This window comes from Odocoileus virginianus, chromosome 12 (genome assembly GCF_023699985.2).
Source record: "Odocoileus virginianus isolate 20LAN1187 ecotype Illinois chromosome 12, Ovbor_1.2, whole genome shotgun sequence".
NCBI lineage: Eukaryota > Metazoa > Chordata > Mammalia > Artiodactyla > Cervidae > Odocoileus > Odocoileus virginianus.
The window spans coordinates 31,688,149-31,715,234 of NC_069685.1; the positions used below are offsets into that span (position 1 = coordinate 31,688,149).

Here is a 27,086-nt window from a genome sequence, read left to right on the forward strand (position 1 = left end):
AGTGTATACTTTGTAATGCTCAAAATTCTCCAAGCCAGGCTTCAGCAATACGTGGACTGAGAACTTCCAGATGTTCAAGCTGGTTTTAGAAAAGGCAGAGAAACCAGAGATCAAACTGCCAACATCTGCTGGATCATTGAAAAAGCAAGAGAATTCCAGAAAGACACCTATTTCTGCTTTATTGACTACTCCAAAGCCTTCGACTGTGTGGATCACAATAAACTGTGGAAAATTCTGAAAGAGATGGGAATACCAGACCACCTGAGCTGCCTCTTGAGAAACCTATATGCAGGTCAGGAAGCAACAGTTAGAACTGGACATGGAACAACAGACTGGTTCCAAATAGGAAAAGGAGTACGTCAAGGCTGTATATTGTCACCCTGCGTATTTAACTTATATGCAAAGTACATCATGAGAAACGCTAGACTGGAAGAAGCACAAGCTGGAATCAAGATTGCCGGGAGAAATATCAATAACCTCAGATATGCAGATGATACCACCCTTATGGCAGAAAGTGAAGAGGAACTAAAAAACCTCTTGATGAAAATGAAAGAGGAAAGTGAAAAAAGTTGGCTTAAAGCTCACCATTCAGAGAACTAAGATCATGGCATCTGGTCCCATCACTTCATGGCAAACAGATGGGGAGACAGTGTAAACAGTGTCAGACTTTATTTTTGGGGACTCCAAAATCACTGCAGATGGTGATTGCAGCCATGAAATTAAAAGATGCTTACTCCTTGGAAGGAAAGTTATGACCAACCTAGATAGCATATTAAAAAGCAGAGACACTACTTTGCCAACAAAGGTCTGTCTGGTGAAGGCTATGGTTTTTCCAGTGGTCATGTATGGATGTGAGAGTTGGATTGTGAGGAAAGCTGAGCACCGAAAAATTGATGCTTTTGAACCGTGGTATTGGAGAAGACTCTTGAGAGTCCCTTGGACTGCAAGGAGATCTAACCAATCCATCCTAAAGGAGATCAGCCCTGGGTGTTCATCAGAAGGACTGATGCTGAAGCTGAAGCTCCAGTACTTTGGCCACCTCATGCAAAGCGTTGACTCATGGAAAAGACCCTGATGCTGGGAGGGATTGGGTGCAGGAGGAGAAGGGGACAACAGAGGATGAGATGGCTGGATGGCATCACCGACTCAATGGACATGGGTTTGAGTAAACTCCAGGAGTTGGTGATGGACAGGGAGGCCTGGTGTGCTGTGATTCATGGGGTCGCAATGAGTCGGACACAACTGAGTGACTGAACTGAACTGAACTGACTGAGTGTATACTTCACTAGTCTTTTTTGTGATGTTTTTGCCCCCACTCAAGTTGAGTTGTACTCTTTCTAATTTATGAGATTTCCTTTCATATAAGTCCTTTGACAGATACATGTACTACAAGAACTCTTTCAATCTCTAATCATGTCTTTGAATAAATAGTTCTTACTTGTATTATACTCTCTTGTATACTATTTTCTTTCATGTTAGGGTTTTTGATTCCTGCCTTAATAATTTTGACTGCTACAAAGTCAGAAAGATGTTCACATTTTTTTTCCTCTAATGTTTTATTATTTTATCTTTTACGTTTAGATTTATAGTCCATCTGGAATCATTTTCTGTATATATTGTGTTTGATACATTTTTGCCATATGGATATCCAGTTAAGGCAGCACCATTTATTGAAAAGATCATCCTTTCCCCACTATACTCCTGTGTTACCTATGTCAAAGGCCATTTGGTGTAGGCCTGTTTCTTCCTAACTTGGTATGCAATTGGTGATACAATTATTTCATCCCAACACAGATTGGGAAAATGCTCTAGGTAAAAATGGAATGGTAAGCCATTTTTTCTCTTATTCTTATCCTCTTATTAACCATTTGACCATCACTTTACTCTTTCTTTATAACTTTTTCTGTACAAAAAGACTTGGCTTAATTAATGTATATTAGCTCAGACTCCTTTAAGTCTTAAACATCTAAGTAGCTTAAACCAAAAAAGGAAATTTTAATATAAGGAAAATGGTGTCTCATAAAACCATGGGAAAAATTGAGGCTGTGGCTCAGAATGCCCTCAACTCTCTGGCCATTTCCCCCTGTCTCTATAATTTGCTTTCTTCTCTCTCATCATACTCTACGAAATACTTTTTCTAGTTCTCTGAAGCACACAACTGAAAATCTGGCCTCAAAATTCTTGAGCTAGAGCTTCAATCATCTGAGGAACTTTCATTTCCTTGGTCTCCCAAATCAGAAAATATTATAGATAATATATATTTTCATCTAGCATAGAATTTAACACATAGGTAGATGATGATGATGATGATGATGATGATGATGACAGTGATTAGCTATGCATCTACAGCTCATAATTATCTATCATCTCAAGGGTCAAATTTAAGTGCTGGCACTCAGATGACCAGTATAGGACCAGATCCCACACTCTCACCACCCCAGCCATTGATGGGAAAAGAAAATTTTTCACATGATCAAGCTGGGCCCCATTGGTTTAAGAAGGAGCATGGTAGATCCTAGATAAGGGCAGATGTCAAAATCTACACCCTTTGGTGAGTGCTATGTACTGAATTGTATCTCCCCCAAATTCATATTAAAGCCCTAAAGTCCTATGTGACTATATTTGGAATAGGCCCTTTAGAAGGTAATTAAGGTTAAATAAGATTATAAGGGTGTGGCCCTGATCTGATAAGATTAGCAGCTTTATAAGAACAGAAAAAAAGACCAATTCCCTCCCCCCCAACCCCCGCCCTGCACGTATACTACAGAAAGGACAAATGAGGGCATGGTGAGAAAGCAGCCATCTGTGAGCCAGAAGAGAGCTCTCATTGGTAAACAAATCAACCAGAACCTTGACCTTAGACTTTTGGCCTCTAGAACTGAGAAAAATAAATTTCTGTCATTGAAGTCTCCCCGTCTGTGGAATTTTGTGATGGCAGCCTGAGCTGACTAAGACAGTGGGCATGAACAAAACCCAGCAAACCTTCCTTGTAGTTCTGTCTAGCAGACCTCTACTGACTAGCCCTAATCCAATTTCTAGTCATCACTACTCCCCAGCCTAAGTCTGCTGATTTCCTTACTGACCCTATAAGAGGACCTATTATTTATTTTATAAGTAAACAATTATTATTTAATTTGAAAAACCTAAGGTAAAAAGCATAGGCAATAAGTTTTACTAGTCAATAAAAAGCAGTTCTACTAATCCACTGGTAATATACTAAGCAGAGTTGGAAAGCATTTTACTGAAAGCAAAATGTTCAGAGAAAATAGAGATTTATGCAAAATTATAAAATGCTTGTAATAAGAATAAGGAAAGCATATTGTGTATTTCATGAAAAGCACAAACTTATTTTAATTTATAGAGCCAATTACAGCCTTAAAAAATTTAAGTGGAAATTTAAATGTGCAAAAATGTATAAACATTCTACAAAAGATGGTTGTTCTTTTACTGATTCAGCTGTGATTTAGCCCCCTGCAGCTTATCTTACCCCACCAGCTCATGACTCATGAGCCACTCTGAGAAAATTCATTATCTTTTCACTAACTTTTGTTAGTCATCTCCAGTGTGCTTTCTTTCCCCGAAGTCCTCCCATTTGGTGTATCATTTAATTCCTGAGGCCTCTACCTTTTCTCTAATTTACCATGCTAAGTCTCAGGCCGGCAGCCAAGCACCCACATCTGCTGAAATGCCTCTGCAAGACCAGTGGAGTCCCTAGGTGTGTCAGGGGAAACATACTGACTGAAACTGCCCACACCGGCCAGGCAGGCACCATGGTAACCATTTGTGTGAGTTATGCTTATCGGGAGGCCCGGTAAGGAACACGAAACTAATAAGTCACCACCAATGGGAAGAGTTAGGGAAAGGTCAAAAGGAGACACCGTGTGTCCTACCACCTCCCAGAATCCTTTTCACTGACATCCATCTTGGCTGAGCAAAGCGTGGGCCACCAGGAAGGACCCTGAGTCAGAATGATTGGCCAGAGACAACCCAGAAACTAACCCCATCACCATAAAGCCACATGGCAGAGTAGTTCTCCTGGGTTCCCTTACCCTACTACTCTCTGCCCGGTGCCCCTTCCCAATGAAGTGTCGGTTGCGTTGTCAACACATTTGCCTCTTCAAACAATTCATTTCCGAGTGTTAGACAAAAGCTCCCTTTTGGGCCCTGGGAGGTGTCCACTTCCTGAAACAGGTGTAGACTGGGCTCTTCACAAGAATGGGTCATGAAACGTAGATGGATCACCAGTTCTGCCATCAAAAGCCAAGGGATCCAGAGAGGAGGTAGAAAATCAGTCTCCAGACAAGTCAACCATTACAGGGCCTGGAAAATACGAGAGATCCGGCCTGCCACCAGCAGAAGTGAGGAGTTTGTTTTTGTCCCTCTTTATGCCTACCTAAGATTCTTCAACTCCTCACTTTTCACATATCTGGAGGCTAATCCCATGTGAGAAACACTTAGAAAAACAAGTATGACAGCTCTGCTTGAGGCCCAGAGAGAAGACTCTTTCTGAAAGGGGCCCTGTAGTTGTTTTCCCAGGTAAGATGCATAAGAGTTGATCCCTGATGCCTGAATTCCTTTCTCACCACACCCAAGGTCATTTTAATGAAAATTCCAAAGTCCAAGCCAAGAGGATAGAATTGCTCTTAATCCTTCAGCAGTGCCGTCATTCGATCCCTGGACCCGCTGGCGTGATTATTGTGTGTCTGAGGAGCACAACTGAGCAGACAGCAGAAGGAAGTGGCAGCTAGTGCAGGAGGCTGGTATCCTGACCCTTATTTCTGTGTTGATGTCCTGTTGTTCCTTCCCAAAACCCAGAGGCCTATAGCACCACCCCTACCCAACTGTTCTCCCTATCGTTGCAAAATAACACTCTCACAGCTTTTCTTCACCTTTCTGAGAACTCCAAGAAGTCATTGATATTTTCTTAATATTATTCATTTTATTGAGAAGGTTGAATCAAAATATAATTCATTTCCTGATTTTCTGCCGGACAAGGGAGGCTAAGGTTTGTGTGGAACATGCAATTATACTTCTCGACACCCTCATATCTGTGACTGAGCATTTTATTAGACCATTGAAAGACTGTTGGAAAAGCAAATGGGAAATGACAGAAACAACTCAGGTCCTTGGTAAAATGTTTGATTGGTTTTTAAGTTCTTTCTAACTTCCTGAGTTGATGGGGGTTTGAAGAGGCTGATGACCAAATGTCTAGGATGTTCTGGGACCTCTCTGGCTCCTGAGCCAGATAAGTGTACATTCTTCAGCACCACAAGGACTAATCAACAACCCCGGTCCTTCCTAATGACCAGACAGAGCAGCAGCCCCCAGCTTCCTGTCAGGCTGAACTCTGGAAGCCAACCTGCCGCCAGCCTCCAGCAAACCTGCCAAAGTCATCTGCTTTGGTATTTTTTTACCTCTGAGATTAAAGGAGTAGATCCTTCTCCCTACACCGGCTGAGCGGAAGGGAGCCAGGGGAGGCTGTGCTGTGGGGTGTAAAACAGATTCCTTTCTTTTCAAGCCCTAGAGGCAAACATGTGTAGGGAGTATCCCTCTCACAGAAAAAAACAAAACAAAAAAAAACCTTTCCTTCTGTTAAAACACTCAGGCTTAAAAAGACTGACTACTTTAGAAGAGTTTTGGAAACCAAAAATCTAAGATAAAATCTGAAGAATGATCATAATAAATAATGTCTTTAACTTTCTTTTTTTTTTTTCCCCACTAAATACAAAACTACTTAGGGAAGACGAAAGTGAATCTAGTCATTTTCTCCCTGAATGATACCATATTGGCTGATATTCCCTAACCGTCCTCTCCTTCCCCACCCCCACCCCCAGTAGGAGGCAGTCACGGTGCCATGGCCTGGGAGCCTACATCATCCGTGCTTTTCATCATGACTCATTCCACCAAGGGTCCCCTGGACCTTGACCCTTTAAAAACACTGTTGGAGACTTCCCTGGCGATCCACTGGTTAAGACTGTGCCTACCAATGGGTTCCCTGCTGGCTCAGATGGTAAACAATATGCCTGCAATGCAGGAGACCCTGGTTCAATCCCTAGATTGGGAAGATCCCCTGGAAAAAGGAATGGCAACCCACTCCAGTATTCTTGCCTAAAGAATCCCATGGACAGAGGATTCAGGTGGGATACAGTCCATGGGGTTGCAAAGAGTTAGACACGACTGAGTGACTAACACTTTGACTTTCCAATGTGAGGGTGAGGGTCGGGGCAGGCTGGGGCTAGTTATAAGGGTATGGTTCAATCCCGCCTTGGGGAGCTAAGATCTCGCATCTTTCATGGCCAAAAAACCAAAACATAAAACAGAATCAATACTGTAACAAATTCCATAAAGACTAAAGATGTTCCGGAAAAAAAATAAACATAATACATGTTTATGTAGTTTCTATAGATGGTATGATTAAACTTCTTGATTTACTAAGAAGTAAATCAAGTACTCCTAACTTCCTTCTGAGAATACTTAGATTTAATTCTTGCAGAAAAAAAGAATTTATATATATATACATATATATACATATATACATATTATTTAGACGCTCTACCAAGAAGACAAAAGATCACCATCCCAGAAGGTACCCTATAAAAGTCACTGCCTGTCCCCTTGCCTCGATCCACACCTGTGTGTACACAGGGAACAGTGACATCATGGCTACAGTTCTCAGACTTTTTCAGGAAAGCCAAGATAATCCTCTCCATATAATTGTTGGCACCATACCTAACTTCCTAAAACAAACCAATAAATGTTTTAACATTCTTTGACAGTTTTCAAATCCTACATAAATGTATCTGGTCCTCCAACTTGACTTTGATTTACAGAGTTGTAACTGAGGTTCAAGAAGGTCAGAAAAACAAGACAATGAAGTAGGAACCAGAACCCAGGGCTTCTGGCCCTGACTCTTCAGTCAGATTGTAGTCCTGCATCTGTGACCGCTCACGTGCCGTCTAGCCTTGGGTACATGGATAAGGTGTCTGAGTTTAGATTCCTTTATTGTAAAGAGGGTAAGAAGGAGAAGAAGGTTGAGGAGGGTTCAATCAGTTGATGTTTACAGTCTTAGCTTCAATAGTTCTAGAAATCCTAGAGCCTTCCCAAGATAACTGACCGGCGTGGCCTCTTCTCAAGTTTCTTGAGAAGAATCAATAATGACTTTTGCCTTTTCTTTCTGTAAGCAAGAAGTCCGCATAACTTTTGAGATTTCCACCAACTGGCAAATTCACATCGAAGAGGAAGGCTGTTGATCTTTACATAATCTCTGCAGATCTGTGTGTCTTATGCCCTATGGTTTACATCAGTGTTCTTGTTTCCATCGAAATCTCAGTTTTACTACAACTTCTAACTGCTATTACTTCTATTTTTCCAATGAAGGCTCAGATGTCAGCCACTGTACCATCTCCATGCCTCTCCCCACCAGACACCACTCACTGAAAGTACTGGAATGTATATGTGGAAGAATTTTAATAAAGCTTAAGCTCTAATAAGGAAGGGGGCATCACAGTGCTTTAACTTCATTCCTATTATGACTTGCAAGGCTCCTGGGTGGCTCAACGGTAAGGAATCCATCTGCCAATGCAGGAGATCCAAGTTTGATCCCTGGGTTGGGAAGATCCCCTGGAGAAGGAAATGGCAACCCATTCCAGTATTCTCGCCTGGGAAATCCCATGGACAGAGGAGCCTGGCTGGCCACAGTCCAAGGGGCCGCAAAAGAGTCAGACATGACTTAGTAACTAAACAAGGACAACATGACTTACAAGTACTCTACCACCCATCCACTCCATCCTCAGTGGCTGGCAGATCTCAGCAACCCCTTTCCAGATGCTTTATTGCCCAAACCTCCCAGCACCAGCACCATCAGGGGAGACGGGGATGGAGGGCTGGCCATGTTCATTCAAAGGACACAACAAGGACATTTTCTAGATGAAAAGTCACAACCTCCTGTCAGTAAGTGTTTCCCTTCTTTAGGGAAGATGGAGCTGTAATCAGCTGTATTTTTAACTAACATTCTTTTTCTCTTTGCCTCACTGATGTCAACTAATGTGGTGGGGCAGAAAGAGCACTTGGTCTGCTGCCCAGTCCTGCTTTAGCATCTGGATCTGCTTCCTAGTTGAAGAAGAAAGGGCTCAGAAAAGAATGGGTTCTGAACTTAGTCACGGGGAGAAGCTTCTTATAGGCTCCCATTGGGTTTCCTTGGGGGCTTAGAGGGTAAAGCGTCCGCATGCAATGCGGGAGACCCGGGTTCAATCCCTGAGTCGGGAAGATCCCCTGGAGAAGGAAATGGCAACCCACTCCAATACTCTTGCCTGGAAAATCCCATGAACGGAGGAGCCTGGGAGGCTACAGTCCATGGGTCACAAAGAGTCGGACACGACTGAGCAACTTCACTTTCACTTTCAAAAGACACAGGAAAAATAAAAACACCTTATGGTTACCAAACGGGAAAGGGGAAGAGGGAAAAATGAGTTTGAGATGAACAGATACATACTACTACCTATATAATAGGAAAACAACAAGGACCTACTGTATAGCACAGTGAACTATATTCAATATCTTGTAATAACCTTTAACGGAAAGTGAAAGAAAGTGAAGTCATTCAGTTGTGCCAGACTCTTTGCAACCCCATGGACTATAGCCTACCAGGTTCCTCTGTCCATGGGATTTTCCAGGCAAGAATACTGGAGTGGGTTGCCATTTCCTTCTATAATGGAAAAGACTCCAAAAAAGAATAGATATATTATATATATACATATATATATAATATATAATATATATATAACATATATATGGATGGATGAATAATTGAATTACTGTTCTCTACACCTGAAACTAGCACATTATAAATCAACTAAACTTCAATTAAAAAAAAAAACACCTCCTATCAAATTTGAGACTATTGGACAGAGAAGAGAAGGGCACAGTGCTGGACAGGGGCTGCAGGTAACATCACAGCTAATGAGAACAGGACAGGGGAGGCAGACAGAACCCCATCAGCTCAGTGAGAGGAAGCCAGGTACCACAGTGCTCTGGATTGAAGTCTAATAACCTTGTCCGAATCCCAGCTCTACATAACTCCTAGGATGCTGATCTTAGTCAAACTGCCTAATTCATTTAGGTTTCATTTTACTAATCTGTATAAAACTAGGTAATTTTGGCTCCATCCATGTCACAGGTGATTGCAATGAGGTAATACATGTGAAATCATGTAAGATGGTTATACAAAATATATAACATTTATTGTCAGGTGATCCCTCCTACTTTATTGGTCAGCAACATCAAGGAGACATCCAGTGTAAACAGTTCATCCAGTATAGATTTTACTAAATGGACCACAAATCAATCATACCAGGATTGTCTAACATCAATTTTACGTCGGTTTTCTAAAGCACAAACATCTTGGAAAGTGCAGGTGATCCTATATAATGCCTATGGGTGAGATCTGATCACATTTGTCATTTTGTGTTAAAATATTGGCATAGGTAGCCCAAATCATCATTAGGCTAAATCAACATCATAAAAATTCATGAGAAATATGTTTTTATGAAACTCAAATGGAAGGGTAGAATTAGAAACATAGTAATCCTCTCTTATATGTTATTCAAAGAACACAAAATTTGGAGTATTTTAGTAGTAGTATTATTGTTATTACTATTATTATGATATATGATATTGTTGCTATTTTTATTATCATGCTGATTATTTTTATTGTGATATACAGATTATTTTCCTTTCTGGCCATTAACCTAAATGATCTAAAGCCTCATCCTTTAAGATCAAGGGAAGACTTACAAGACATCAAAATAATTGTCATAATTTATTATATTAGTTTGGGCTACCAGTTGCATCATTCAGAAGTTATGCAAATTGTGTCTGCAAATATCATGAACTTGAAAAATCAAGAAACAGTAATTATATTTGAACACAGAGATTTCAGGAGAAATAATGATGAAACTAAGGTTCAAATATGCAGAAAAATTAGGGGAAAAAATTCTCCACACAATAATTTACTTTCTTCAAGTTCAAAGGAATAGAAATATGTTAAATTACTTACAAGGAACTGCATTTTAGCATTATTTGCTTCTCTTTTTAAATACAGATTCTGTGGACTTTTTACCAGAATTATAAATTTCTACATGCTTATTTCCGCTAAGGATAAACAAAGAGAATAAAATCTACCCCTGAGAGGGAACCAGTGTGTAGCTCTTTGGACAGAAGGAAGGGCCCTTGAACATTTAGAACTCACAGCATTCAGAATGATCTTTTGAGGAAAATGGTTTCAGCCAATTTCATCTCATCCACATTCCTACATTCCCCTTCAGTTTCTCTGGATTCAAGAACTTGCCTGAGGGCATAGGATGGAGTCAGGCACTGCCCTAATCCTAAGGATGGAAGCTGGCCCCAGGGAGCTAACTGAAAGTGCAGAGGGAGGAAGCCAGGCCCCCTCCTTCCTGGATGGACCCCCACTGAAAGAATGGGTCTCTCACTCTGACACCAAACCCACCCAGGCAGCTGCTTGCTGCATAAAATATAAATGCAGAGTGAACAAAGAGTGTAAAATCCCTCAGCCTGGAGAACTGCTGCCCCAGCCGCTCTGAGCAATGCTCATGAAGGCTGCTCTGCATTCCAAAAAACCAAAGAGTGAGAGCCCTGATAAGATAACCAGGTAATTAATGAGGCAATTTCCCCTTCCTGCTCGCAGGCTGGATTTATTTTTTAATATAAATTCTCATCATCTTAAGCAATAATACACTCTCTTCCTGTAACCTTTAAGAACTTGCCAAATGGAGCAGTACAAACATATTACTCACATTTTTGTGTGTCTATTTTTTCAGTTTTTAACCTACACACAAAAAAATCTTGTAAATACAGACAGCCTTTTAGCTTTTTCTTTTTCCTTTGTTTTGCTTCACGTTTTTTTTTTCTCTTTTACAGAAATAATTTTAACTTCTAGTTTTATAATAAGCTTTTTTTTCAGATTATATAAAATGGACACTTTCCATGGTATCAAATATTCATTTATTATAGTAATTTTTTAAACCATTTTGGCAGTAGGATTATTTTTTTCAACCAAAATGTATGTGGACCCTAGAATACGAAAAATTAGTAAGAGCTTGAGTGAGTGAAAGTTGCTCAGTCATGTCTGACTCTTTGCGACCCCATGGGTTATACAGTCCTTGGAATTCTCCAGGCCAGAATACTGGAGTGGGTAGCCTTTCACTCCTCCAGGGGATCTTCCCAAACCAGGGATCGAACCCAGGTCTCCTGTATTGCAGGCAGATTTGTTACCAGCTGAGCCACAAGGGAAGCCCAGTAAGAGCTTAGCCATATTCTAATAACATCATGTGTGTATTTAGTTGCTCAGTTGTCCTACACTTTGCAGCCCCATGGACTGTAGCTCACCAGGCTCCTCTGCCCATGGAATACTGGAGTGGGGTGCCATTTCCTACTCCAGGGGATTTTCCCAACCCAGGGATCGAACCCATGTCTCTTGCATCTTCTGCATTGGTAGGCAGATTCTTTACTAGTAGTACCACCTGGGAAGCCCCAATAACATCATGCCTATGTTTTATAATCCCATACATGGGGTCCTGCCCCATCCTTAACTCATATACTGTCCAGGAAAGACAACAGAATATAGGTTAATAAAGAAAAAAAAAAAAACCTTCTGCTGCATTGTTTGTAACAAACATATGGCATTAAATATTGCTTACTGTTCAATTTTAAAATATTCTTGTAAAAAAAAATTCTTGTGCTTCTTTTTTTAACCTCTTTAGGTATATTATTCGGATTGTCAAGAGGAAAATCATTAGGCTCAGAATTCCATAGTGAGCAAAGTCATTAATGACTAAGTGGCCAGGGTCAGGCGTGATGTGAAAATACTTGTTCTGCCAATCTGTTTCATGGGGGAGTCTGAGCAAAAGTATTTTTACAATTTGAGATCCTGGACCTTGTCAGAGAATTCACATATGCCAAATTGTTATGTAATTATTAAAATAACAAGGCTTTAGAAGCACTAGGAAATAATTAGAGCAATTTTTTAAGATACATTTTGAGATTTTCTTTTGTCTGATCAGGGCAATTCATGTTTTGAATTACCTGTGCGACCACCTTGCAAAGCATAATTTCCCGGTGAAATTGTAACTCGGCACATTTGCTTCAATGGCAGCCTGCCCTTCATCCTGGTCATGGTTCCATCTGAAAATAAAGAACATCGTTAAGTATCAATGGCTTTCCTATAGAACATCTTAGTTTTAAAAGTCTGAGTAACTGACTAATGACCAGGTTACATCAGTACTCCAAACTGTAAAAACGGTGCCATGTTCTAAAGAGATTTTTCTGATAGAATATATGTACGTCTCTATAAGCTAAGAATTCAGATGATTTCTGCCACAACAGAAGTCAGACATTGACACAAGTTGATGTAAAAGAACATGGAACCCTTTTGTTTTAACAGACAACTTGTGGTATATAGAATTTCCTGGTCTTCTTTACAATATGACCAAACATGCTGCCCACCCTTTATGGAGAGAACCTCTATGATTTGTTTCCCAAGAAAAACAGGTGTGTGTGTGTGTGTGTGTGTGTGTGTGTGTGTGTGTGTGTATTTACAGACAAATGCTTTGAGCAATAAATGTCTTATTTCTTCATATCTTTCTTGCCCCCTTGAAGGATAAAAATTATGTCAGACTTCAGTTGATATTTACTTAAATTTCTAATCAAACAAAACACATGTACCCAACATATTCATGTCTACATTAGACTGTAAAAGTGAAAAATGCTATCATCTGTACATTTGACTTTGAGTACAATATAAATGGAAATATTTGGTGAACCATCTGTCGAATGAGAAAATCCATGACAGATCAGGGATGTGTTATGAAACAGTGAAAGGGGACCGAAGAAATCAAGGGAGTAAATTAGATGATTATTTCTAATTACTTGAAGAATTAGGGTCTGATGGAGATGGGATGTTTGAAAATAGTCACTTTGAATTTAAAGTTGGAGATTGTCAGGTTGGCGTTTCTGTCCTCTTTTTGGAAAGGAAAAAGAAATGAAATCAGATGAAAATTTGTAAAATAAGGACGAAATCAAAATGTCCTTGAGCAGAAGTTTAACACATAGATAATGAGGCTGATAATGGAAAAAATGCATAACCTTTGTCTCAATTTCTTCTTCTAAAATGCATCTGACTTATACTATAGAGTCATTCCCAGGGGTAAATGAGAAAATGCAGGTATAGTATTTAGCAAAATAAAGTGAAGTCGATGTTCAATTCAGTTCAGTTCAGTCAGTCACTCAGTCCTGTCCAACCCCATGGACTGCAGCACGCCAGGCTTCCCTGTCCATCACCAAGTCCTGGAGCTTGCTCAAACTCATGTCCATTGAGTCAGTGATGCCATCCAACCATCTCATCCTCTGTCGCCCCCTTCTCTTTCTGACTTCAATCTTTTCCCAGCATCAAGGTCTTTTCCAGTAAGTCAGTTCTTCGCATCAGTTGACCAAAGTATTGGAGCCTCAGCTTCAGCATCAGTCCTTCCAGTGAATAGTCAGGGCTGATTTCCTTTAGGATGGGCTGGTTTGATCTCCTTGCAGCCCAAAGGAGTTTTCTCCAACACCATAGTTCAAAAGCATCAATTCTTCGGCTCTCAGCTTTCATTATGGTCCAGCTCTTGCATCCATAGATGAATACTGGAAAAATCATAGCTTTGACTAGACAGAACTTTGTCAGCATATTCTATTAGTATGTATTAGCTATTAGTATGTATCCCCTGGAGAAGGGAATGGCAATCCACTCCAGTATTCTTGCCTGGAGAATCCCATGGACAAAGGAGCCAGCTACACTCCATAGAATATCAAAGAGTCAGACATGACTGAAAGGCTAACACTTTCACACTAAGTAAGTGTTAGTCACTCAGTTGTATCTGAGTCTTTGTGACCCCAAGGACTGTAGCCCACCAGGCTCCCTTAGGCCATGGAATTCTCCAGGCCAGAATACTGGAATAGGTAGCCATTCCCTTCTCCAGGAGATCTTCCCCACCCAGGGATCAAACCCAGGTCTCCTGCATTGCAGGTGGATTCTTTACCATCTAGGGCACCAGGGAAGCCCAGCAATTAGCATGAGTTAGGGTAATTCACATTAAGAGTATCATGACCATTTGTATTATTCACAGAACTTACATTACTATTTTAGCATGATTTCATCTTCTAATAATCAATTGTTCTAGGTGTCAAATCTTGCCATTCCTCCCTTTTTAAAAAAAATGTTTAATACCAATCATAAAGTTTATAATGTAAAGAATATTAGAAAAAATTAGTAACAGTCAAATATGTTCCTAAGATATAATAATGATCTTTAGCTAACTTTAAATCAAATTTTCCCTGTATAAATAATGCTAAGGTCAATTTCCTATTTTTTAACCCCCTGCCTAAATGTGATTTGGATGTCCCAGGATTCTAAGAAAAACAACTAAGTCTTCCTCCAAAATACATTTATACTCTTCCCCAACTGATTTTCTTTCCTACTGTTTTGTTTTCAAAAGATCATTCACAAAACTGAAAATCTCACTTTGCACAAGCACTCATCTTACAAGGAGAATAATCTAATCATTCTTTCAGAGGAGTTACCATCTTTAAATTTAAATTTATATCTATATCCTAACATGATTGTTTTTATAAGTGTGAGCTCTGAGGACAGAAGCTTTAGCTTCTTTTATATACTTCTAAGTAGCTATTTCAAACTTGTCCATAGAGCAGATAATCAATATATATGAATTTGAATACTATGTTAGGAATGAGATAGGGACAAGAAGCAGAGGTTAATTGTAAAGGTCATCCAATTTTAGATTTATAACGAGAATTCATTGAGTCTTTTGGGTTTCACCTCTTTCACTATGATTGAAATGCCAAGTACAAACTAAACAGTCTGCTAACAATCTAAAAAGAAAATATATTACCATGATTGTACAGGGAAACTGGAAGCGATTTTCTCTTGGGTTGGAGGTTTAAACAAACAGGAAGCCCTGTTTAGGATTTGTCTTCATCATCTTTCATCACAAGTCAGCCTGACTTCCTGATGAAGAAATGTGGAACTGCTTTCAGATACTCAACCAAAGGGGACAGAAATGCCAATCCAACAATCTTCAATTTTAAATTCAAAGTGGCTGTTTTCGGACACCCCATCTGTATTAGACACTAACTCTTCAAGTAAAACATTGTCTCTCTTTTTTTAAGCTTTATATTTTGTATTGGGGTGTAGATGATTAACATATTCATATTCAAAGAAACACCTTATTTCCACTGTCAAACATCAAAAAGGGATGAGAAACAAACTATATACTAGAGAATAATAATAATCACAAACCTCTTAAAGTGTTTGGTTCTTAGCATTAGGACAATATGTTTTCTGTAACTACCTGGAAAAAAAATTATTTATGAAATGAAACAGAGACTTTCTATTAAAATCTTAGTTACTTCAGGATGGAAAAATAACATTTTATAATTTGTCTCTAATCCATGTATTTAAAATTTTACATACATCTACCTTTTGAAGTTAGCAATTCTTTCTTAAACTTCAAATTTCATGAAACTATTGACTGAACTGCCATTACTAAAATAATAGAGTCGAAACAACTGAGTGATTGAACAACAACAATGACTAAAATAAAAAATATTACCAATTTTCAGGGAAAAGTACAACTTAAGGATTTTTAATTCAAGTGATGTTTTTGACAAAAATAATTCTCTTACATGAAGAAGCTAACGTCAAAATTGTAATATGAACTTCCAGGGTATACAAACTACAAAAGAATGACTAGTATTTTATCTATATAAAGTGGAAAATACAAAATCAGGACACTTAATACTCTAAAAATTATAATGAGTTACCAATTCACACAGTAGATTTTTATCTGCTAGGACTAGACATACCATTATTTCACTTGATGAATTGGTAAGACCTATTACCAATTAGCAATATTACCAATTAATATTAGTCTCACTAATATTTCCAAACATGATTTATTCCAAGGTTCCATTCTTATAATATCCTTGAAAATGCTAGTTTAATATAAGAAAGGAAGAACTATTGTAATACAAAGAGAAAAAAACAAGCGTATATTTATTTAATATTATTTGAACCAGACCAACAACAATAACTATCTGAAATTTAAATATATCCTGAATCAATTAAATTCTAGAAGTCACTGATAATGATGAAGCCCAGAAGACAATGCAGGCAACCGCCACATCCCAAACATTCCAGATGTTTCTTGAAGCCACGATTCGCTCCCCAGTTAACAAGCCTGTGACAACCACCACACAGTTTTTTGTATTGCCTTTCAAATTGCATACTTCACATTTATTTTTAAAAAACAAAAGAAGCAAAGTAGAAAGACGAAAATAAATTCAAACAAAGACACACAGTATGTCTAGATGAAAATAAAATGTGCATTTGTTGAGAAACATATGAATGAATTTCCTTACAATGATGCAACCCCTCCAAAAAAAATCACAGGAGTCATCACCCTGGGTGGTAGGGTGCTGAGTTTCCCACAGGAAGCAGTTCAGGTAATTGCTTGTTTCTGTTTGTACTGAGAGGCATGCCATCATGTGCCTACGGGCTTCTTCTAGGAGAAATTCTGCCTCGTGGATCATTTTCTTTCAGGTATTTCATAGCCAATTGTCTCTTGTGTTTAGAAAGTCCTTCATCTTCATAAGCATCCTGGAAAAGAAATGACTAAATGGGAAATACATGTTGTCGGCAAACAAGCTATGTTACAACATAAAGAAGAAAGTCTACAAATAATGTAAAGATATGAATTCGAAGTTAGAAAAACAGTCACTGCTGGAATAACACCACAGATCAGAAGGATTGAGTTATCCAGCCAGTTCGGTTGTTTGGAAGGAATTCCAATGCTGAGGCAACAGTCAGGCAGCCCCATGAAAGGAAGTATGCGTTAGCACATCACTGTCTTCATTCCCCCAGGCCCCAGTGAGGTCAGTGTTAAAAGTTCTATGCACATTAATAACTCTGGCTTGGGTACACTGCACCAAGCACTAAGCTACACGGTGGGGAGACAAATTAATGTGCAAATGAATGACCGGTTCCAGCGGTCATAGACTTTAGTCCAGCAGAGGAAAGAGACCCATGAACAGATCATTCCAAAGTAAGGGAGGACATAATGGCAGTCATTTCCAGTGTGCAGAGGCATCTGTGCAAAAGGCAGGCACTTGGTCCAATATGAAGGAGGGAAAGGCTGTTCAGGGAGGCTTCCTGGAGGAGACAATCCCTAGACTGAGCTTTGAAAGATGGGCTGGAGATGTGCAGTCAGCAAGGTGAAGAACAGGGGAACATAACAAGTCACAAAGAGTGTGAAAAAAGATACATAGTTTCTAAGTAGGGTGGGATATGCGGGCAACTGCAAACCAGGGTACCAAGGTATAAATTTAAAATATAGCAGGTATACATTTTAAAAGTTAAGGTTGAAGAGGGTGTAAGGACCCAGGCCTCAGAGAACATGTGACCCACACTGAGGAGCTTTGACATTATCCAGTGGGTATTGGAAAGCTGAAGCTCTAATACTTGGGCCAGCTGATGTGGAGAGTCAACTCACTGGAAAAGACCGCGATGCTAGGAAAGATTGAAGGGAGGAGGAGAAGGGGACAACAGAGGATGAGATGATTGGATGGCATCATTGACTCAACGGACATGAGTTTGAGCAAGTTCTGGGAGATGGCGAAGGACAGGGAAGCCCGGCATGCTGCAGTCCATGGGGTCGCAAAGGGTCGGACACAATTTAGCAACTGAACAAAAATTGGGAAGCACCTGGAAAATAAAACTCCTCCAGTCCCTTCATTGTCTCTCCCCTGTCACCAGCACGCAGGACAGTCTTCAATCCATCACCTCAGAAAGTGTGGGCAGGAGGGGAGGGGAGGAGAGGTACCAGTTTGTTCTTTCTCTTCCTGCCGCCATCTCTCAATAATGTTAACACTCTTCCCTTTGTACCTCACTGGATTGAAGGGTGTTGGGGACACAGGATAAAAATTAATGAGCATCACAAACAAGCAATATTAGAAGAAATATTAATTCTAATACAATACAAGGAGAAAATATATTAAGAGCTAGAAACCAGAGAAAAAAATGATTAAACAAGAATATATAGGAGCAGGCATGTGTCAAAATGTGCAGGTATGAGATGGTGAATATTCAGGAACATATAGATGAACATTTAAATTATGGTAAGAGAGTTTGTTCCACACATAAAATAATGTTTTCATGCTTAAATAAGTGATTTATGTACATATTGTAGGAGGTGTAATTATTATGAGATCTATTCCAAAATCATCACATGAAACCAGCCCCACTATTTTATAGGCTATGCTCTATAGCCATGTATAAAAAAATAAATTAACCAGAAAAGGAGAAACAAGTGCACTTGGGAAAGTTGAGTGACAGGCTGATCTGAGAAAAAGAAAAACATAAGAAGAAGGATGACTGAACACAAGAGTAGAAACACAAACTCCAGCTACAATACTCAAGCGTCTCCAAGTGAATGTTACAATGAGCTACTCAGGGTACCCTGCTAAGGGTCTTAATTGCATCTCATTAAATCTTTAAACAGCCTTACTGCTATTTGCCCCATTTTATGAATGAGGAGACTGAGGCTCAGAAAGGCTGAGTAGCAGAGTCACTAAATGAAAGTCGTTCTGGAAATAAATGGCAGGACTGAAGTTGGAACCAGGGGTCAGAATGCAGGCCCCCTAAGTGGAAAGGGGTTGCTCTACCAAGGAGAAAAACTCCAGGTAGAAACCATGGATTCACGGAAGCAATTTGACCCCAAATAATAATCCCCAAAAGGCTTCCCTAAACATCCTATGAAAAAGAAAAATGCTAATTTTAATTCTTTTCAGAATATCTATGATAAAAAACATTGACATCTGTGCTGCTTTCCACCATTCTCCAAACATACACACTACCATCAGCTATGAAGTGTACATAACTTGTTACTAATAACAAACCATCTTGGTTTGTAAACAAAAATTCCACAGGGGGAAAAAAATTTTGCAAATCTAGAAAGAAGTTATACACTTCTTTCTTCTTTATGTTCATAGACATAGTCTCTCATCTGAAAAAAAAATGGCATGCATGTGAAATCTGGTACAAAAGAAAAGAATTTGCCTAAAGTTATGATAGAGCAAGTGGAAAAATCACTTTGGAGAAGATCTCTAGTCAGTAAAATAAATACCTAATTAGCTTTATCTGCAATTAGCTAAATAGAGAGAATAACCAATTACCCTGACCAGGAGTTTATTTATTCAATACTCTTCATTCAAAGCTGATAATCTCTACAGCTTCATGTTTCTGAATGTTAATCATATTTGAGCAGAGTTCATCTGGTCTGATTTCTCTATAAAAGGACAATGTCATAAATAGTGCTATATTACACCAACTATTTTATTTCAAATATGCAATAATGTTGACCTTAAGAAAAGTTCCTAAATTATCATTTTTACACTTCTAATGTCTATAACTGAACTGAACTGAACTGAATGTCTATAACAGTTAGAACTGGACATGGAACAACAGACTGGTTCCGAGTGGGGAAACAAGTACGTCAAGGCTGTATATCATCACCCTGCTTATTTAACTTACATTCAGAGTACATCATGAAAAAATGCTGGGCTGGAGGAAGCACAAGCTGGAATCAAGATTGCCGGGAGAAATATCAATAACCTCAGATATGCAGATGACACCACCCTTATGGGAGAAAGTGAAGAAGAACTAAAGAGCCTCTTGACGAAAATGAAAGAGAAGAGTGAAAAAGTTGGCTTAAAGCTCAACATTCAGAAAACTAAGATCATAGCATCTGGTCCCATTACTTCATGGCAAATAGATGGGAAAACAGTGGAAACAGTGGCTGACTTTATTTTTGGGGGCTCCAAAATCACTGCAGATGGTGACTGCAGCCATGAAATTAAAAGATGCTTACTCCTTGGAAGGAAAGCTATGACCAACCTAGACAGCATATTAAAAAGCAGAGATATTACTTTGCCAACAAAGGTCTGTCTAGTCAAGGCTATGGTTTTTTCAGTAACCTTGTATGGATGTAACAGTTGGACTATAAAGAAAGCTGAGTGCCGAAAAATTGATGCTTTTGAACAGTGGTGTTGGAGAAGACTCTTGAGAGTCCCTTGGACTACAAGGAGATCCAACCAGTCCATTCTAAAGGAGATCAGTCCTGGGTGTTCATTGGAAGGACCTATGTTGAAGCTGAAACTACAATACTTTGGCCACCTGATGTGAAACGCTGACTCATTTAAAAAGACCCTGATGCTGGGAAAGATTGAGGGCAGTAGGGGAAGGGGACAACAGAAGATGAGATGGCTGGATGGCATCACTGACTCAATGGACATGGATTTGGGTGGACTCTGGGAGCTGGTGATGGACAGGGAGGGCTGGCGTGCTGAGGTTCATGGGGTCACAAAGACTCGGACACAACTGAGCGACTGAACTGAACTGAATATCTATGATAGCAAGGAGATCAAACTAGTCAATCCTAAAGGAAATCAACCCTGACTATTCATTGGAAGGACTGATGCTGAAGCTGAAGCTGCAATACTTTGGCCACCTGATGCAAAGAACCAACTCATTGGGAAGGACCCTGATGCTAGGAAAGATTGAGGGCAAGAGGAGAAGAGGGCAACAGAGGATGAGATGGTTGGATGGCATCACTGATTCAGTGGACATTAGTTTGAGTAAACTCAGGGAGATAGTGAAGGACAGGGAAGCCTGGCATGCTACAATTCATGGGGTCACAAGGATTCAGACACAACTTAGTGATGAACAAGAACAGCAATAATGTCTGTATTAATCCTTTTAATGATAGTAATCCTTTTAATGAATAATACCTTTATTATCACTGTTAGTACTTGTTGGTGGCTGATGATATCATTAAATGATTAATGGATACTTATATTTACCTCTCCCATGGATAACCTTTGTTCTCTTTTCGGTGTATCTCAACCATATTAAGAAATTCAGCCCACATAATAAGATTTCTATTTCTAAAACAGTGGTGAATATGACACCTGATATTTTTACTTTCTATTTCTAAATGCAGCAAAGCTCTAAGTTTTCCCGTGGAGGAAGAAAACCCACGACAGAAATTATTTGCTTTTTTTAATTTCAAATTTCAAGTCATCTTTCCCACAATGAAAACAAGTCCACTTGTTGACATGCTCTCCTGTCACTGAAATGACACAATCGTTTCAACCCCCTGAATTTAAAACTGAAGTGTCTTTTTCTTCTTCCAGAAAAGAAAGAACCACCCTGTGATTCAAACTTCCCACAGTTGCTTTTAAAGTGCTGGAACTTAAAAAGTCCTCCTCTATTTTTATCAGAAATCACCCTTCCTACACAAACACTGTGGCTAGCTCCGAGTGACTGGCGAGTTGAGTTCGTTGCCTTCTGCCCACCTCTCCTCCATAGCCCTGTTCTTTCCAGGAGTACAAGCGGGCGGCCACATTTGAGGACTTCCTATCTTGTTCCACTGCCCCCTCCAAACACTGGTTCCCTTCCCCTTTCCATCTGTGATTTCCCTCAAGTGGCTAAACTGCACAGAACTCTGTCCTCCTCACCTTGCATGGGTGCCATAGGAAATTGAGTCTTTAGAGGATATAATGTCTAAACAACATTACCTCCTCAAATCTTTCCAAACAAAGATATTCCTGATTGCTTTTATTTTTTTAAGATTTTTTTAATTTATATGGAGTATTTGTTTTTAAGGTCTTTACTGAATTTCCTGTAACACTGCTTCTGCTTTTACAGTTTGTTTTTTCAGTCATGAGGTGTGTGGGATCTTAGCTTCCCAACCAGGGATCAAACTCGTACCCCCTGCATTGGAAGGCAAAGTCTTCATCACTGGGCTGCCAGGGAAGTCACTGAATTGTTTTTGAAGTCACTAATTGTCCACCTACAAAAACTTGATTAGGCCACTGTCATTACTAAATTATATATTTACTCAGTACTTACTGAGCATCTATATTATGCTAGTCACTTTACTAGGCCCTATGGTAGAAAACTTAGGAAATGAGAGCTTGACTGTCCTCTGGGGATTCATAGAGTCCAGAGGAGGTGGATGCAAACCTACATAGACCTACATAGACAAGGAAATACTCCTGGAGCACCGACCAGAGGAAAAACAAAAGGCAGAGGGAATGGTGAAGGGGCAGGAAAAGAGTAGGAGTTGTTCACATCATCAAGGAAAGGTTTCATTGATACTTTGAGATCCAGCTAACTGAAAGATCAAAAAGTACTGAATGAAGTAAAGTGAGATCACAGTTTCAAACAACTAGAATACAAATTGGCATTCTTTTTTTTTCTTTTTTGGAATAACAATACCTGAGTGTTTACAGCTCGAAAGGAAATCCCTGAGAAATATAATAAAGATTTATATACATCGGGCTTTAAAAAATATTCACTGACAGACATCAACTATGTGTCCCCAGGGACCTGGCTGAGACTGGAACTTCTTTCTAGCTTATTTCCACTCATTGTAACAATCTACACTCTCCCTTCTTTTGGCTCAAATTTAATTAACCCATGAGGAAATCTTTAATATATTCTCTTTTTTAAAATTTTTATTGACTTATAAAGACATTGATTTACAATGATGCACTTGTTTCAGGCATACAGTAGAGTGGATCAGTTATACATACACAGATATCCACTCTTTTTTTAGATTCTTTTCCCATATAGGCTGTTACAGAGTGTAGAGTTCCCTGTACCATACAGCATGTTCTTATTAGTTACCTATTTTGTATATAGTAACGTGTAATCTCCCAATTTACCCCCTTATCCCTTGGTAACCATAAGCTTGTTCTCTGTATCAATGACTTAACTTCTGTATCTATGACTTTACTTCTGTTTTGTAAATAAGTTCATTTGTATCCCCTTTTTTTTTAGATTTCATATAGAAGAGATAACATATGATATTTATCTTTTTCTGTCTGACTTACTTCACTCAGTATGACAATCTCTAAATCCATCTATGTTGCTGCACGTGGCAATATTTTGATCTTTTTATGGCTTAGTAATATTCTACTATATATATGTACCACACCTTCTTTATCCATTCCTCTGTTGATGAACATTTATGTTGCTTCCATGTCCTGGCTATTGTAAATAGTGCTGTAATGAATACGGGGGTGCACGTATCTTTTCAAATTATAGACATTTCTCCAAAGAAGACATACAGATGGCTAATAAGCACATGAAAAGATGCTCACATTACTAATCATTATATAAATTCAAATCAAGACTACAATGAGAAGTCACACCAGTCAGAAAGGCCATCATCAAAAAAATCTCCAAATAAGAAATACTGAAGACGGTACGGAGAAAAAGAAAACCTCCTACAGTGGTGGTGGGAATGTAAATTAGTATAGCCACTATGCAGAATAGTATGGAGATTCCTTACAAATCTAAAAATACAGCTAGCATATGACCCAGTAATCCCTCTCCTAGGCATATACTCAGAAAAGGCCTTCACCTAATTCTTACAAAGTTCTACCACATTCAACCTTCATTCAACAAACATTTACGAGTACCCAACTCCAATATTCTTGCCTGGAAAACTCCATGGACAGAGGAGCCTGGCAGGCTACAGTTCATTGGGGCCAAAAAGAGCTGAACACAACTGGGCAAGTGAGGGCACAAACACACTATAGGCAAGTCTCTGGGCTAGCAGAAATAGAGATAGACAAAATACACCCCTTAGCTTTAAGGAATGCACTTCTAATAAGTAAAACAAGTGAAATGAGAGAGGCACTGAAGTGGGGAAAGGTGCTGTGGACAAACGAGGGAGAGAGCATTTAAATGGAGGAGGGGGAGACAGAAATAGTCCAGGGAGACGTCACAAGAAGGTGACCTCTGAGGAGCATCTGGAAGAAGGCTTGCCCTTTTCCTACGGAACAGTAACCAAATTTCTTGGAATGAAGGCAAGAGCCAGAGTTCACAGAGTCAAATTTAAAAGAGTTAAATATGTCCTATAAAGGGATTCATACTTTAACCTCTAGGCATGAGGTGGAATATTAAGCTATTGAAGAAGGTTAAACAAAATGAATGTATATACATATGTATATTACATTTATTTGTATACATGTAGTAAAGAGATGGATATTTATGTTATCTCTATTTAATATTATGTTAGTGCTATAATTAATGTTGAATTAATTACATATATACATAAGTACTCTGGCAAATCAGTGCAAGACGGATGGGAGAAATCAAGCTAAAAGCAGGAAGATGAATTAGGAGACTACTCCAGTATTTCAAGTAAGAGATGTGGGGGACTTAAACTTAGTGAAAATTGAAATTGAAAGAAAGGGATTTTAAAAATTCATCAAATGTTTAACTGATAAATATTGATTATCAATTGCATGTGTGGGCCTTCTTGCTCCAAAGAAGAACTTGGGAGGCTGTCTAGATTTCTGATTTAGAGAAGGGCATACGGAATAGCCAGTAAGGTATATATTAAGCATAATAGAGGTATTATATTTGAGGTGGAAGAAAATGAGTTGATTAAAGCTTGTTAACTATGAGGTATCCATGGGTAGTTCAGATGGATTCATTCAAAAGATACCTGAAAAATTGTATGGTGATATTTTATTTCCCACACAAAAGTACATGGGGAAGTAGAGAAAAGAATCCAGATTGGTTATGGCTTATACTAAAAATTTAACAGAAACACAGCTGGAAAATCTCCAAATACTTGGAATTACACAACATACTCCTAAATAGTACAGACATCAAGGAAGAAATATCAAGAAAATTTAAAAATATTTTTAACTAAATGAAAATACAACTTATCAAAATGTGGGATACTGTTAAAACTGTATTTAGAAGGAAATTGAAGAAAAGAATAAAGATCTAAAATCAATAAACTAAGCTTCAACTTTAGGAAACAAGAAAAAGTAAAGCAAATTAAATCTATATTAAGTAGGGAAAAAAGGAAACAATAAAAATTAGAGCTGAAATGAATGAAATTGAAAATAGGAAATCAACAGAGAAAATTAGTGAAACTAAAATCTGTTTCTTTGAAAAGACAAAGTTGATAAGCCTCTAATCAGAATAACTAAGAAAAAAGAGAGAAAACAAAAATTATTAATACCAAAAATGAAAGGGGGGCATCATTACAGATCCTATGGATATTAAAAGGCTAGTAAATAAATACCATGAACAACTCTTTGCCTGTAAATTTGGTAACCTAGTTGAAGCGAATCAATTTCTTAAAAGGCACGACCTGCCATACTTCCATAAGAGGAAATAGACAATCTGAATAGGTCTATAGCTATTAAATAAATTGAATCAATAATTAATAACCTTACAAAAGAGAAAGCGCCAGGCCCAAATACTGTATTCCAATATCAAATGGCAGATTTCAACAATGCAAAAACTCACAACATCAACAACACATCTGGTCCAGGAACTGCTATCGAATATACAGAGCAGCAGTGGTTTGAGAAGTTTTGCACGGGAGACAAGACCCATGACGATGAGGAGCGCAGTAGTGAGCCACTGGAAGTTGAGAACAATCAATTGAGAAGATCATCGAAGCTGATCCTCTTATAACTACAGGAGAAGTTGCCGAGTAAGACTTACCGTCGACCATTCTATGGTCCTTCGGCATTTGAAGCAAACTAGAAAGGTGAAAAAGCTTGGTAAATCAGTGCCTTATGAGCCAACCAAAAAAAAAAAAAAAATCATCGTTTTGAAGTGTCTTCTCTTATTCTACACAACAACAATGAACCATTTCTCAATCAGATTATGATGTGTGACAAAAAGTGGATTTTATATGACAACTGGTGACACAGTTGGACTGTGAATAAGCTACAAAGCACTTCCCAACACCACACTTGCACCAAAAACAGGTTATGGTCACTGTTTGGTGGTCTGCTGCCTGTCTGATCCACTATAGCTTTCTGAATCCGAGAGAAACCATTACATCTGAGAAGTATGCTCAGCAAATCAATGAGATGCACCAAAAACTGCAATGACTGCAGCTGGCATTGGTCAACAGAAAGGGCCCAATACTTCACCATGACAAATGTCTAACCATACATCACACAACTAGCATTTCAAAAGTTGAACAAATTGGACAATGGAGTTTTGCCTCATCTGCCATATTCACCTGACCTCTCACCAATGGACTACCACTTCTTCAAGCATCTTGACAACTTTTTGCATGGAAAACACTTCCATAAACAGCAAGAGGCAAAAAACGCTTTGCAAGAGATTATTGAATCCCGAGGCACAAATTTTTATGCTACGGGAATAAACAAACTTATTTTTCTTTGGCAAAAATGTGTTGATTGTAATGGTTCCTATTTACTCAATAAAGATGTGTTTGAGCCTAGTTACAATGATTTAAAATTCACCATCAGAAGCCACAATTACATTTGCACCAACATACCAGTACTCTCGGAGAAGGCAATGGCACCCCACTCCAGTACTCTTGCCTGGAAAATCCCATGGACGGAGGAGCCTGGTAAGCTGCGGTCCATGGGGTCGCTAAGAGTCAGACACGACTGAGCAACTTCACTTTCACTTTCACACATTGGAGAAGGAAATGGTAACCCACTCCAGTGTTCTTGCCTGGAGAATCCCAGGGACGGGGGAGCCTGGTGACTGAAGGGACTTAGCAGCAGCAGCAGCAGCAACCAGTACTTTTTAATCTCTCCCAGGAAACATAAGCAAAGGGAATAGTTCCTAACTCATTTTATGAGGTCAGCATTACATTAATACCAAAAACAGACAAAGACATTGCAAGAAAACCACAGACCAATATCTCTTTTGAACATGGATACAAAACTCATCAAATACTAGCAAATTGAATTTAATAACGTGTAAAAAGAATTACACATTGTGACCAACTGGGATTTATCCCAGGTATGCAAAGCTGGTACAACATCCAAAAACCAGTTAATATAAGCAATCACATCAACAAGCTAAAAAAAGCAAGATCACATAATCATATAAACAGATAGTGCAATTGACAAAAATTCAACACCCATTCATGATAAAA

The 27,086-nt window shown here is 38.9% G+C and overlaps 1 long non-coding RNA gene across 1 annotated transcript in view; it reads right to left on the reverse strand.

The window, feature by feature from the left end:
• The window catches only part of LOC110131090 (uncharacterized), a 211,471-nt gene that overhangs the window by 151,331 nt on the left and 33,054 nt on the right, over positions 1–27,086 (reverse strand). The window contains exon 2 of the long non-coding RNA XR_011490632.1: positions 12,100–12,198. This is a non-coding gene — a long non-coding RNA (uncharacterized lncRNA). The remainder of the gene's footprint in view (positions 1–12,099; positions 12,199–27,086) is intronic.